The 15,939-nt window shown below is 39.3% G+C and overlaps 1 protein-coding gene across 1 annotated transcript in view; it reads right to left on the bottom strand.

Moving 5' to 3' along the window:
• The window catches only part of LOC129248800 (protein dachsous-like), an 82,140-nt gene extending 66,891 nt beyond the window's left edge, over positions 1–15,249 (bottom strand). Inside the window, exon 1 of the mRNA XM_054888415.1 lies at positions 14,620–15,249. The gene's annotated coding sequence lies outside the window, so the exon portion shown is untranslated. The remainder of the gene's footprint in view (positions 1–14,619) is intronic.
• Between the last annotated feature and the right edge of the window lie 690 nt (positions 15,250–15,939).

Below are 15,939 nucleotides of genomic sequence, written 5' to 3'. Positions count from 1 at the left end.
TGGTTGACGGTGGGCTTCAGCCTTTCACACAATACGCTCGCTAGAACCTTATAGGCGATATTTAGAAGGCTAATCCCGCGGTAATTAGCACAAATTGCAGGATCGCCCTTCTTATGGATTGGGCAGAGCACACTTAAATTCCAATCGGCAGGCATGCTTTCATCCGACCATATTCTGCATAGGAGCTGATGCATGCACCTTACCAGCTCCTCGCCGCCATGTTTGAATAGCTCAGCCGGCAGTCCGTCGGCGCCCGCGGCTTTGTTGTTCTTTAGCCGTGATATTGCTATTCTCACCTCGTCATGGTCGGGTAACGGAACGACAATTCCGTCGTCAACGATTGGGGTATCGGGATCTTCACATTCTCTATGACATGCGCAGCTGTCACCGTTTAACAGGTTCGAGAAGTGTTCCCTCCATAATTTAAGATTGCTCTGTACCGCAGTCACCAGATCGCCGTCTTTGTTCTTACAGGACAACGCCCCGGTCTTAAAACCTTCTGTAAGCCGCCGAACTTTCTGGTAAAATTTTCGGGCGTTGTTCCTATTGGCCAGCATCTCAAGCTCCTCGCACTCACGTATTTCGGCCTCTCGTTTCTTCTGTCGGATAATACGTCTCTCTTCCTTTTTTAGCTCTCTGTAGCGATCCCACATGGCTCGCGTTGCGCCCGATCGCAGCGTGGCTCTATAGGCGGCATCTTTTCTTTCGGCGGCAGCATGACATTCCTCGTCGTACCAATTGTTTTTTCGGGCTCGCCGGAATCCGATTTCTTCTTCGGCGGCGGTACGTAGGGAACGAGAAATGTTGCTCCATTGCTCGCGCATGCCGGTGTGTTGGGCAGTGCTCTCCGAGAGCAGGAGTGAGAGTCGAGTGGCGAATCTTCTGGCGGTCTGTTGTGATTGCAGCTTTTCGATGTCGAACATTCTTTGCGTAGGTAGATGTACGCTTTTTGCTGCACAGAGGCGGGTGCGCAGCTTGGCTGCAACAAGGTAATGATCCGAGTCGATGTTGGGTCCTCGGATCGTGCGTACATCTAATACACTAGAAGCGTGTCTTCCATCTATCATGCGTTTTTCGATCAGGAAACAAGGAGGCAGCCAGGTAGCTTGGTGTATTTTCTTATGCTGGAATCTGGTGCTACAGACTACCATGTTTCGGGCCCCGGCGAAGTCGGTCAGCCTCTGTCCGTTACCGGATGTTTCGTTGTGCAGGCTGAATTTTCCAACTGTGGGACCAAAAATTCCCTCCTTGCCCACCCTGGCGTTGAAGTCGCCAAGCACGACTTTTATGTCGTGGCGGGGGCAGCGCTCATAGGAACGTTCCAAGCGCTCATAGAAAGAATCCTTGGTCGCATCGTCCTTCTCTTCCGTCGGGGCGTGGGCGCAAATTAGCGAGATGTTAAAAAATCGCGCTTTGATGCGGATTGTTGCGAGACGCTCGTCCACCGGAGTGAACGACAGTACTTGGCGACGAAGTCTCTCTCCCACAACAAATCCGACACCGAATTTGCGCTCCTTTACATGGCAGCTGTAGTAGACGTCGCAAGGTCCTATGTTTTTCTTACCTTGCCCCGTCCATCGCATCTCTTGGATGGCAGTGATGTCAGCCTTTACTCTCACGAGGACATCAACCAGCCGGGCAGAGGCACCTTCCCCATTAAGGGACCGGACATTCCAGGTGCATGCCCTCAAATCGTATTCCTTATTTCGTTTGCAGGGGTCGTCATCAGTGTTGGAAGTTCTCATCCGAGGCTTTGTTGCTGTTTTCATTGGGGGGGCTTTTTAAGTGGCGGGTCCCAAATCCAGCGCACAACCAGCTATGCTGGGATGCTTCGCCTTCTCACTTTAGCTCACTCCCGGACGGGTGTTCGGAAGCTAACCAGAGGATACGTGGGCTAATCCCGGACGTTGTGAGCTGCTTGAACCATATGTAGAAGAATCGTCCTGGCCACTCCCAAGTGAATGGCGATCAGTAACTTTCCCCACTTGCGTGGACTTCTACACATGGAACCATCCTCCCTCAAAAAAATATTGGATGATTAAATTTGTGCCACCTATTATAAGCAGTTTGTGTTAAATATATTTATATTTAACTGGAAAGGGTTGAAGACTCGATGGGTAGATCACCACTCCATAACTTAACTTACGACGTTAGATTATCACCAAATTTTCTTAGTTTTAGAGACTGAAGGTATACCAGTAGTTGTACCTTAAGACCAATATTTTTCCTAAATTTTTTTTTTTTTTTTTTGAGTTTTCAAAATTACGCACCGAAATATTTGATAGATGAGCCCAATACAAATGAGAATTTTCGTAGAACCTTATAGTCGCTCCCACCAAAAATTGTCAATAAAATCCTCGATATTGGAGGATCGATTACAGGCTTATCACATGAATTTGTGGTTTCATTTTGGCATAAATATTTGGAGGTATCTCCCGGATAAACAGTTTAGCGAGTTTTTACATTGCACCGCAGCCTCTGACTACGCATGTATTGAGCACAATAAACTAGAGACCAAGTCGGGACAGTAGTGAGTTGAAACCGGAAGAAAACAAAGTTTTTATAAAATGGGCGCGCAACGTCATACGCCAGTAGGCATGAAAATGGTAAAATTATCATCGAGAAATGTTATGAAGCATATACGAACACACTTTGTAATGGAACAAGTTCTCGTCCACCAGGACAGCCAATGGCGAATCTGCCTCTATTAGTTTACGAATAGCTTTCTCATCCAAAATATCTTCCGAATTTGGCCTTTTTAAATATGACAAACTGACTCGATACAAAGTTTGAGTTACATACATACAAATGTGGGAGGTCATCGATAATTGAACAAATTTTAAATGAAGTGTTTCAAGCGAGTATAATATTTTTCCCGAATTTCAAAGACAAATTCAACAAACTTTCCCTTTATCCTACAATACCTGATAAGGGTGGGCCATATAGCGTTTGCTTTTTGAACCACCTATTTTTCTGAGAATGGCAACACAAATGACATGTCAAATGTGTTCATAATTTACTTAAAGGTTTGACATTTACGAAATGGGACGCTATACGCTTGAACAAAATTGGGAAATATTGAAAACCTATTTCCAAAGTGGCCTTTGTACTAGAATTTGTACCGGCATTTCATAAAAATATTTTAACTGGATTATTGCACCGTCATATCTTTCCGAAATATTCGTGCTCCAAAATTTTCTCATCATCCCAACAAACCTAAAATTAAAACTATAAAATGGGTCAGCCTCTTTTCCCCAACATTTCACTATAATCGTCCGACCATGAAGTAAAAAACATTTTCAACAGCATACAAACGCATAAAAATAAACGCGTATGCAGGTCTTTTTCTAATTAATAGAATCATCTCCTTCCATCAAACTGAAAAAACCCAGCAACCTGCCAACCAGAATGTAACATATAATTTTTATGATTACACCAAAAATATTTCTAGCAAAAAATCCCAAAGTATAATTTAGAGAGCAATATAAAAATGCATAAAAATATACTTTATATTATACTCATTCACACAGTCAACTATTTCTTACTATTTTGTTGCTAAGTTTTTTCTGTGCCCCGCATTTGCTACTTAAAACGCGTTAACTAGCCGTCGAAGCGGGACGGGGGGTAAATGCCCCAGCCGCGGTTGTTGTTACGGCTTTTAGTGCAGAGAAGCCAGCATGCTGATGTCAAGTGTTAATTAAAAGTAATACAACTTAGTGTTTTAATATTTATATTTCTTGGTAGCCACTAGAAAGCAGTCCCAAGAATTTACCAAACCACATCCGCGTGCATCTCGTTGCTATTTTTTTCCTTCTTGTTCACTTTACCGAGGTGAAATGTTCGAGAACCTTTTGACTTGCTTACGCAAACATACCTCTTGATATGATGACGCTCAACTTCTCGTTCACTGGGACTTCATCTAAACCTAAGATTATCACTCCGGGACATTGTAAGCCAGAAGACTCGAGTGAGTGGCCAAAATGAGAAATAAAAAAAATTTTTAAACAGAAAATGTGTAATGTTAATTTAGTTTGTGTATTTTTCTGCACCCGGCTTTAACGCTTTACAAGTTTTTATTAACTAATTTTTTTACGAAATAGTTTAAAGTACGCTGTTATCATTTGGAGACCTTACGACCAACTTTCGATAAGTGGAATTGAGCGCTATGTTAAAGCTCATGTCTATTCAAACAAGCCTGCTTGAACTAACGCATTGGAAGACAACATTAATGCATTTATATGTGAGGTACCGGCCGAAACATTCGAAAAAGTATGCCAAAATGGGGCTAAGTGGATGGACCATTTGAAGCGCAGTCGCGGACAACATTTGCATGAAATAATCTTCAAACATTAAATTATATGGACTGTACTATCGTACTGCCGCCGTAGCCGAATGGGTTGGTGCGTGACTACCATTAGGAATTCACAGAGAGAACGTTGGTTCGAATCTCGGTGAAACACCAAAATTAAGAAAAACATTTTTCTAATAGCGGTCGCCCCTCGGCAGGCAATGGCAAACCTCCGAGTGTATTTGTGCCATGAAAAAGGTTCTCATAAAAATATCTGCCATTCGGAGTCGGCTTGAAACTGTAGGTCGCTCCATTTGTGGAACAACATCAAGAGGCACACCACAAATAGGAGGAGGAGCTCGGCCAAACACCCAAAAAGGGTGTACGCGCCAATTATATATGTATATATACTATCGACTTAAATAAAAATGTCATGCATTTTTCTGAATTTTACGTGTGTTTTTTTGAAAAACTTTCCTATAGCTCTTAGAAAATCACCCTTTATAAGAACGAAAACTAAGCTAAGAACTTTTTAACTGATCTAATATGGTAGGTTTCACATTTCTATTTTTGGTCTTGGGCGCTTCTACTCGAATTTGCTCGTGGTCGTTGTTCGCTCACCGGCGAATTCGGGGAAGGTCGTTCGAAATCAGTGGTTGTGTCAGAAGATAGCAGTACTGTACGCAAAGTGCTCAATCACTTTGGCCAAAAGCATCAATCAAGTTTTGCTTGATGGCCTGGATACGCGACTGGACAAAATGCTTCAAACAATTTTTCAAACGAGAGCAAATGTGTATCCAAATCGTCATGGAGAATATTTTGAAAAACAATAAAACTATTTTCAATCACCAATGATATTATAATTTCTCCATTACAAAAATATAAATGTGGCCAAAAAACAAACTGTTATCTGGCTCTCAGCGAATTTGAAAGAATCAGCTGATTGGCTAGCGCAACCGGCCATGGCAGCGGAGGACTAGAGCAGTTGTGCTCACATAATCAACTTATTATTTCAAGACTTACAGTCTGTGTTAGGAAAAAGGAACCGCGATTATTCATGAAGTATAAAAGATATATATTTAAAATTTTTTACATTAGAGTATGTACAAAACTACGAGTCGAAATTACTCAATAAGCCGTATAGTCTTCATCGTTGTCGAGTATAGCCTGGCATCTTCTTCTGATGCTGCAAGCTATAACTTTCATTGTCGGTGGATTTACTTGATTCCAAAAATTAAGTTAGGTTTGCAACTCATTAAAAAATTATCTACTTAAAGTGGTGAATCTTCGAGTGGATGGATTCTAAAAATTACCACCAACTCAAGTGAAATATTACTAAAATATACGCAGGTATTCAACCCGCCGTGGGTGACTACTATTCGGCTGTGCGTAGGTTCGAATCTATGTGCTTGAACATCAATTTGCCGATTGGTAGGCAATGACAAACCTCGCAATGTATTTCTGCCATTAAAAACTCCTCATAAAAAATATCTGCCGTTCGGAGTCGGTTTAAAACTGTAGGTCCCTCCATTTGTGGACCAACGTCAAGACGCACACCACAAATTTTTTGTTTGTTTTATTTTTTTTTGTTTTATTTTTTATTCATATAAAGTTCGGGCCAAACTGAGCTTGCCTTGCTTGCACCGCCTCCAAAAGTTCACTACGAACACATAATTAATTTTTTTGTAAATGATTTCATCTTTTCCGCATTATCTTGCACAAGAAACCAAATGAACCACTTGCATTGAGGCGAGCAATAAACATTTCCTTGCTTCAGAGTTTTATTTTCACATAATTTAAAGCATTTTAATAGCCTCCAAATATTAGGTTTTCCTATTTTTTTATAAAAGAATGTGATGGAATGCCAAAGCATTTTGCGAGTAATTTTTAAAATAACCTGTGGAAAAGAAACCAGCACGGAATCTAAAATAAGTTGAAGTAAAAATAAATGCACGAAAATAAGTGCCAACAAGAAGACCAAGCTTCCATATAGACAATCAGGTCTAGAAGTTCTTCCACATGCTTCAATTACTGTCTTACTAGCAGATAATACCAAAAACCTTTAAGAGTAAAAAAATTCTAAGAAAAACGCATTTATTTCAAAACATTGCGGCAAGCACGTCGCGATCGTGCGATTAGATTTTCACGCAACACAAAACATTTATGTATGTATAAGAGCATGCATACATTTTTAGGTAACTTTCTGTGTATGTGCATGTTACTCATAGTGCTTACATAATGCATTGTAGCTGTCGATTAAAATACCCAAAAATCATACAATGAATTCCATGAAGTTCATAAAAAATACAATGCAAGATTTTTCTTCCTTTCACATAACTGCAGCAAATAAAGACACATTCACACTTGCAAACATTGTATATTATATAGTATCTGTGTAGAATTGTTGATCTGCTGGCTGCATTCATTCACTTCCAAACACGCTCAAATCTTTAAGTTCATGATGCACTCAGTCACTGTTTTTATTTTTATTTTTTTTAACTCTTTGTTTATTTCGATTTTATTTTTTCATTTCGACAAAGACGTACATAGTAAGTGAGGGAGATGGACATATATATATTGGGTTGGGGAAAAAGTAATGTCGTATTTTGTCAATTGAGCGCGACATTTAAACATATCTTGCGTTGTACTTATTGCATCGGGTCACACTAAACGGCGATTTGAAGACGATAATCTGTACTACAAGTGTCTCTTTGACAGTACTGCGATCGCACGTTTCAGTCTTAAGTTATAGCGCGTCAAAGCTGGAGTCCACCAAGCAAGAAATTCGTCATATTCTACGTTTCTGCTACCGTAGAGGTAAAAATGCAATGAAGGCGGCGGCAAAAATTTGTGAAGTTTATGGGCCTAATACTGTAACGATTCGCACAGCACAGCGTTGGTTCGATCGATTTCGTTCTGGTGTAGTACATGTCGAAGATGCACCCCGTACTGGTAGGCCAATCGTCGTAGAGACTGATAAAATCGTTGAAATTATCCAAAGAGACCGGCATGTGAGCATTCGCTCGATTAATCAGGAACTAGGTGTAGACCACAAAACCGTTTGGAACCATTTGCAGGAAATTGGATTCGAAAAAAAGCTGGATGTTTGGGTGCCACACGTGTTGACGCAAAAAAATCTCTTGGACCGAATCAACGCTTCCGATTCTCTGCTAAACCGGAACGAACTTGACCCATTTTTCAAGCGGATGGTGACTGGCGATGAAAAGTGGATCACGTACGACAAAGCCAAGTGAAAAAGATCGTGGTCGAGAAGCGGCGAGCCGGCCGAAACCATCACCAAGCCCGGATTGTCCGCCAGGAAGGTTTTGCTGTGTGGTTTGTAGGATTGGAAGGGAATTATCCACTATGAGCTGCTCAAATATGGCCAGACCCTTAATTCGGTCCTCTACTGTGAGCAACTTGACCGTTTGAAGCAGGCGATTGACCAGAAGCGGCAAGAATTGATCAATAGGAATGGTGTTGTGTTCCACCAAGACAACGCTCGTCCTCACACATCTTTGATGACCCGCCAGAAGCTACGGGAGCTCGGATGGGATGTCCTATCGCACCCACCATATAGTCCGGACCTGGCACCAAGTGACTATCATCTCGTACGGTCCACGCAAAACGCCCTTGGTTATATCAAGTTGGCCTCAAAAGAGGCTTGCGAAAACTGGTTGTCTGAGTTTTTTGCAAATAAGGAGGGCGGTTTTATAAAAGAGACATAATGAAGTTGACTTCTAAATGGCAGCAAGCTTGCGAACAAAACGGGGCATATTTGACTTGAATCGAATAATTCTAAGTACGTTAAATAAAGCGTTAAATTTCGACACAAATACGACATTTCCTTTTCCCCAAACCAATATATAATTGGCGCGTACACCCTTTTTGGGTGTTTGGCCGAGCTCCTACTCCTATTTGTGGTGTGCGTCTTGATATCGTTCCACAAATGGAGGGACCTACAGTTTTGAGCCGACTCCGAACGGAAGATATTTTTATGAGGAGCCTTTTCATGGCAGAAATACACTCGGAGGTTTGCCATTGCCTGCCGAGGGGCGACCGCTATTAGAAAAATGTTTTTCTCAATTTTGGTGTTTCACCGAGATTCGAACCAACGTTCTCTCTGTGAATTCCGAATGGTAGTCACGCACCAACCCATTCGGCTACGGCGTCCGCCGTATTTTTTCAGATATAAATTCTAGTTCGAAAATTATATGGTGTTTATAAGGAATCTCTCTTATACTTGTATGGTTAACTCGACTTATTCAACCATCTGGTCACACTTTTTCAGCACCACTTGCAGCTGGTTTATCAGCAAAGATCAGTGAGTTCACGTACATATTAAAAAATTAATTTCCTTGATAAATACCTGAACTAACTCAGATTTGAATATTATTGCATGTATGATTTAATAATCAGTCGTTAAATATAGAGCCGATACTGCTAAAGAGGTTTCAAATGATGGTAAGCGACGAAAAAACTTGATTCCAAAAAACCTAAGTCTAAAGCTGTGAAGGTCATAATTAAAGTACTCTTTAGATTGAAGTATTTGCATTTTTTAGAAAAGAAAGAGCAAATTTATGCAGAATCCACTAAATTACAACAAAAATTCTTGACTCATGTGAAATTTATTTATTAACTCTCATTCACCAGGAATATTTATTTATTGGCGATTTAAAAAAGTCACATTCTCTTTAGCACAAAGTTCGAAATGTAATAGTGAATAATATAGTACTGAATAGTTCCTAGATTGTACCTTTTTCTTTTTCTATGTCATCGTTGACATTTATGAAGTGGACAGATGAGCAGTTTTACACGATAGAACAACGGTTAAAAGTTATTGAAACTTATTATGAAGTGTCGATCTTTAAGAACAACATATCGCGAAATTCCGAATGAAATAATAATACAAATGAGTCGGCAATTCAAAGGTTGGTGAAAGAATCTGTTGACACGGTTCTGTTGACAATATTGCAATACTGCAAATTCAATATCTTCTGTCTCCTGTTTGGCGGATTTTACCTAATGACGTGCACATGGTTGGAAGACGTGCACATTTAAATGATGCAATTTTTTACCTATACTTGTTAAGAGCCGTGTTTTGAATAAAACTAGTGACCCTAAAGGAATGTAAATCATTCATGTTTTAGTTTAAAACAACATCTTAGCTCGTCTTTTAAAATACCCTTTACATATAATATATCCGGCACTAAGAGCTACGATCACCATTCAACTAAGTTCATTGTTTGCATTGCATTGACATAACTTTAATTCTGTCGTTTACGGAGATCAATTGAGATCAATTACCCCGTACAATACCAAAATAAAATATCAAGGCTCTGACAACGTGCCATGGTAAAAAGTAAGTAAGTTAAAGGTAAGTAAAGAAATTTAAATTTTTTCAAAAATCCATCCCGTGAATATTACATAAATCCTGGTTATTTGATTAAACTTCGAGCGATTGGCAAACGGACTTATACAGTGCGGGTGCTAGCACTCCGATAGTGCAGTATTTTGCACTGGTTTTTCAGTAGTTCCTGTACATAATTGAATATGTATTGGTTTGGTCGTCATCCTTCACTAATCTTAAGCGCCCTCTTCCTTTTTTCCCCCATTTGGTTTTTCCCTCTCTATTTTTCCTCTGTATAGTATAACAATGAACGAATTTGATTCTTTGTATAAGCGAGGATCCCACATCAACCTAAAAGCGACAAAGCTGTTTTTAGCAAATTATTACAACCGCATACCAAGTTGTATTGCCTAATCATACTACCCCTCTTATATCTTCATTGGATTCTTCTTCTGATTCCCTTATATCCATAATATCCTTTTATTTTATATCATCGTCGAAATCATTCTCCACATGGAGTTCTTCCTGAAATTTAGCAGAGATCTTCGGGATCAAAATTTAGAAGACCTTTTTTGCTTTATTGAAGCATCTTTGAATTAATGTTGCTTCAACTTTATCCCAAGCTGTTTCAATGTTTAATACATAACTTCAGGTTCATTAATAGATTTTAACAGCTCTGACGTTGAGGCTGCAATGTCAATATTAAGTAACAAGTGCTCTTATGGTCAGGTAACAGGTGGCGCTAAAGTAATCCTCCTATCAGAAAATGCTATACATTTTGCGATTGGCCCCTAATGCCAGTTCTGTTTTGACATTTGTCTAGTAAACACATGCGAAATACACGTTAATAAACAATGTTACGCTACACTGCTCCAGAACGCGGAATATTGCTGACTGTTTATTTGACCAATAATCGGTCGTTGACTTTGGCACAACGTGAATTTCGTCGCAGATTTCCTCGCCGTCCAACGCTCACTGGTGAAACATTACTCGCCTCGAAGAGACTGGCACAACACGAGATGCTTCCAAACGTGGCAGACTCCGGAGTAGCCATTCTGCAGAGAATATTGCTGCTGTAGTCGAGGATGTCATGGAAGCGCCGTCGACATCGACCAGACGACGTGCCACGCAAATGGGTATCAGTCGACGGTCTTTACAGCGAATTTTGGTACAAGATTTCAAGATGTTTCCGTACAAAGTCCAGACGGTGCATCAGCTGTTTGTTGCTGACCGCCAATCGCGTCTAACATACGCTCAAGCCATCCTTAATCACCACCAAGAGGAAGATGATTTTTCATCAAAAATAGTCATGAATGATGAGGCCCATTTCCATCTTAGCGGGTACGTAAATAAGCAAAATTTACGCTTCTGGGGCACTAAAAATCCGCGTGTAACCCACGAAGAGCCATTACACCCGCTTAAAGTCACTGTATGGTGTGCTGTTTTCGCTGGAGGAGTCATCGGACCTTTTTTCTTCGAAGACCTCGCGGGCCAAACGGTTACTGTGAATAGTGAGTGCTACAGAGCAATGATCAACGAGTTCTTTTTGCTGCAACTTGATGAATGGGGATTGGAAAACATGTGGTTCCAACAGGACGGTGCAACGGCTCACACTGCACGTGCCCCAACCGATATGCTGAAGGATGCATTTCCCGGACGCCTAATCTCCCGTTTTGTCGATTTGCACTGGCCAACAAGATCGCCTGATTTCTTTTTGTGGGGCTTTTTGAAGTCGCGGGTTTATGTCAACAAGCCTCAGACTCTTGCAGCTCTTAAAGACAATATCCGTCAAGAATGTGAGGACCTATCCCCGGAAGTTTTGGCCAAAGTGATGGAAAATGCCATAAAAAGGGCTCAAATGGCAATCAACTGTGGCGGCGGCCATTTACATGACATCATATTCTCGACTTGATGTAAAAAAAATTCAAAGACCAAATAAAAATAATCCACAAGAAGAATCAAAGTTTTTAATTTTTTTTTTTAAATTACAGCCAAAAAACATCGCAAGGTTACTTTTGCCCCACCTCGTATTATAAAAAAATATAAAATATTGGATTTTACAATAACATATATTCACCATGAGGTGGCCTACTGCCATTGTGTTTTGAGGCAATAAAAAAATGTTTATGTTGGTTAAGTTTAATTTTCTTGAATGGAATGTCGCGTCGTCCAAAAACAACATAATTTTTTGTTTCTGGGATTTCATTTATGTCGCTTTCTCGAGATTTTTTGAATTTTCTCCTTCTATGCAAAATTTGGTTTATCAAAATGGTTTAAAACATAAGCTCCGTGTCCGGTTATTGAGATGCTATTTTGTATGGAAAAATTAACGAAAAATGTGTGAGCCATTTTTCCGATTATATGTAGTGTCCGTAATGAAGACTTTTATTGTATCAATATCCGAAAATCTTTTATTACCTTTTTTTTTAAGTTTAATATCCCGTGAAACTTTTGGTCAAAATTAGTTTTTCCTTTTTTTTTTAGTGAAAAATACTATGTCTGAATATTTTTAGGGAGTATTGAAGTTTACCCCTTTTTTCGAACGAAACAGTAAGCGAAGTCACAAGATGCTTTCATTTGAAGTATAAGATATATTAAGCACTGCGCAGCTAATTTCTTTAGAACGCGTTAACCCTTTGTATTTATTTTTAAATATATAGAAAGCCGCTACCGTTAGGCGGCCACCGTAGCCGAATAGATTTGCGCGTCTCTATCATTCGGTACTGGTCGGGTTTGAAATCTGCTAAGAGAATGAAACCACAAATTGATAGAAAACAATGGCAAACCTCCGAGTGTATTTCTCCATGAAAAAACTCCTCATATTATAAAAAATATCTGCCGTTTGGAGTCGGCTTAAAACTGTAGGGCCCTGCATAGAACAATATGAAGACCCTGCATATAGTGTATGCCCCAATAACACTTTACGTATATACTAACTAATTTATTTCTGGTTGCTTTTAAAACATTACTTCATTCAAAGAAGCTTTGATTCTAACAAAACCACTTAATACTACCCGGGTAAAAAATGGTAATTAATTTCGAATCCAAAAAGGTCTTATTTTCGATATTTGAAAACTGTTTGGATTCATAAGAATTTGAGTACTTTTAACGATAAGTTTTTGATACCCTTATTTTTTCCAGTCTCTGAGGTGCTCACTTAAAAAGGGTTAAAGGGCACTTTAAAGTTACGTATAATTAATCGGCCCGTAAATAAATCTCACTTAAAGTAAGTAAAGTATGGTAGATGAAAATCAAGTAAATTTAAATTGTATTCAACAGTTATAGGCTTTGTTTGACTTCAAATGTTTGATATGAGTACCAAAATTTGCACAGTTACAATATTCGTAAACAGTTTGGGAACACGCCCCAAACATGCATGTACGATTTAATGTTTAATTCACGTCAAGTCCTTTGTTTCGCACAGTGTTTATAATTTCTGACAGGTGATAACTACATAGATAGTTGAACGTAAGATTTTTGATCCCTTCAGATTGCAAATATGTACGACTCTTTAAAGCAGATAGGGCGATATAAAAGGCGATGCTTTTTTGTCGCTTAGGCAAATGTGTATAAGATACAGATGCAAGTAAGTAAGTAAATGCAAGAGTACGTATGTGCACATCTATTTTTTCAGTAATTAACCATTCACATTTTCTAATTCATGCACTCCGATTATGAAAGTTCTGCGATTATTTTTTACATTTTTCTTTAGCAAGTTTGCTACACTAAAGATGTTTCAATTCACTCTGTTCGAAATATTAATATATGTTATATTTCATATCTAAGCTGTTGCAAACATTTTTGTAGTTGAAAGTTCCAATGATTGTGTGTCATCCCTTTCACAAAATTTACTTCTTTGGTAAATTTCCTTTCTGTGACAAATAAGTGCCACCGAATTTCAGCACGAAACTTCATTTACATTAAGCGTGAAATTGTTATGCAGCACGAATTTCCCTGCTGATTTAATTTTTTGCTCAGTTCTTCAGTTGTGATCAGTATCTGCAAGTATTTTTTTGTTTTGAAAGTAACACTAATGAAGACCTATCGGATATGCTGCTATAATCCTTTGCTTCACAAAAGCATTAGATTGTTTAAATTTCGCATTCTTGCGCTGACGAAGCACTAGGTTTAAAAATGTGAAACAATGAAGAAAAGTAAATATATGTATTTATTAAATTTTTTTCCTTAATTCGCATATCGCAACTGACCTTTCGTCACACATCACCTGCTGCTCACAAGTGCGTCTTCATAAAGACGCCAATCACTTGAATAACTTTGCCTATACACACACACACACACATATTTCTTCAAGACAACACATTTACGCCACACCAAATCGACCAGCAACATTCACCGTATTCGCTGTCAAAATTTTTCACAAACATTTTTCTTAATCATGGCCTGCAAATGTGAATGTGAACCATTGGAAAACGTTTTCTGCATATAAGTTAAGCGAGAAAATTAAAATTATTTCAATAAGAGGTTGGCCATAATAGCATTTCTGCCGCATTTACTGCTGTTACCGCCACTGCCACTACCCGACACCACAAACAAACGGACAAACTTGCTAGAGAGCACCACCAACGGCAGCAGCAGCGACAGCCGCAGCACTAACAACAACATCTGATGCGTTGGAGCGCAAAGAACCCGTTTGACTTGTTGAAAAATATTTCTTTTCACTTTGTTTCATTTTTTTCTGTTTAGTTTCCGATTTTTTGCTTTTAGTTTGTTATGTTTTTGTATTATTGTATTTTGTTTGTTGCTGTATTTTTTCCTGCACACACTACGCGACAGCGGCAGAGTGTTGTCTGCTCAAGTTCCAGCACCGAGCATGTGGTACGCGAAGTGCTTTTAACTGGGGAATACGAGTATACACAATATTCAATATGGAAAATCGAAAATCGAAAAAAGTTTTACACAATCTTGGTGCTTGCTTGAGTTTTTTACCCTTGGATATGATAGAAATGACTTGAATGCTTACTTTTCCAAATAACAGCGTAGAGTATTCCTTTGTAGTAATTGATTTAACTCAGTGGAACAGCAGGATCCTGCGGCACTTTGCCTCAGCACTTGCTCTCGGATCACTTAAAAGCGCTGAAAATATTTGTAACATCAAATTGCAACTTGTTATTTGATTTCACCAACACATGCGCACAAGCAGCAGCCAAAAACTGCCAATAACATTGCGTTGCAAACTGTTATTTATCTTTGCACATTTTGGAAGACTTTGGGCACATATTTTTCAAATTCTTATAAGTAACACAAAGAGTGTAAAAAATCAGCTCTCTTTCAAACACAATTTCGTATACAGAGATTTGATTAAACTTCTTACAATTGCACAATTTTCCGAATTTCAGAATTATTTCTCTGCATTTTTCTTGTGTCACTTGAACGAACTGCGTACATCTTGGAGCACACCATTAACTTATTCAATATTCCAAATTCACATCATATCCGATAGTTGCAAAACCGCGCGTTTTCTTCACAAAATCGAAAGGTAGATACTTATATAATCCCAACTATTTGGCCTAGATTGTTCCGTGTACTTGATTGCAACGAAACGAAATTTAATTTCCAATTTTCAAACCAATATTTCCGCACTTAACTTGTTCACATAAATCGGTATATTGTATGTAGATAATAAGAATTTACACCGAATAAACGAACTACGCGCAAAAACCTTCCGCGCACGAAAAACGTTCATTAATTTTACAACGAAAATACACGAAGAACTGAATCGGAGTTTTTCTTTTCTACCTGAGCATACCATACCTGGACAAAATGCTTCGAGCAAGTGTGGTGGCATTCAACAGCAAAGCCACAAAGTAAGCGCAGCAGTACCAACAACTAGCCATACGGCCGAACTTAGCAGAGAGCCAGAAAAACAACAATAAAAGGCTCAGAGTCAAAGTAGCCATCGCAGCATAAATGTAAACGAGTAAACATAAGAAGAATTCACCACACTCGCGACGAGTAGACAAAGATCAAGTGAAATTCCAAGATGAAGACACAAACTGACAGACACAATCACAAACCTAGCCGAAGTAATGCTGCCTCACAAAAGGTTCAAACGCAAAACAACCGGTGTACCGTCGCGCATAATACAAGTGTGTGGTTGCTTTTGTTGTAGCACTGCTCTTTAGACGTTCCAGCAATAGTGGGCATTGGTGTAAATGTATACAATGTACCACTGAGTGCGAGGATAAGAAGTAGCCCAAAAGAGTGCAACCCGTGACCATTTGTGTGACGAGTCCAAGCTCAGTGGGCCGAGTGTTGTTGTGGTGTTGAGTAGATGTATGGT

The sequence above is a fragment of the Anastrepha obliqua genome, chromosome 5 (genome assembly GCF_027943255.1).
Source record: "Anastrepha obliqua isolate idAnaObli1 chromosome 5, idAnaObli1_1.0, whole genome shotgun sequence".
NCBI classification, from domain to species: Eukaryota; Metazoa; Arthropoda; class Insecta; order Diptera; family Tephritidae; genus Anastrepha; species Anastrepha obliqua.
This window is presented reverse-complemented; position numbering and strand designations above follow the sequence as displayed.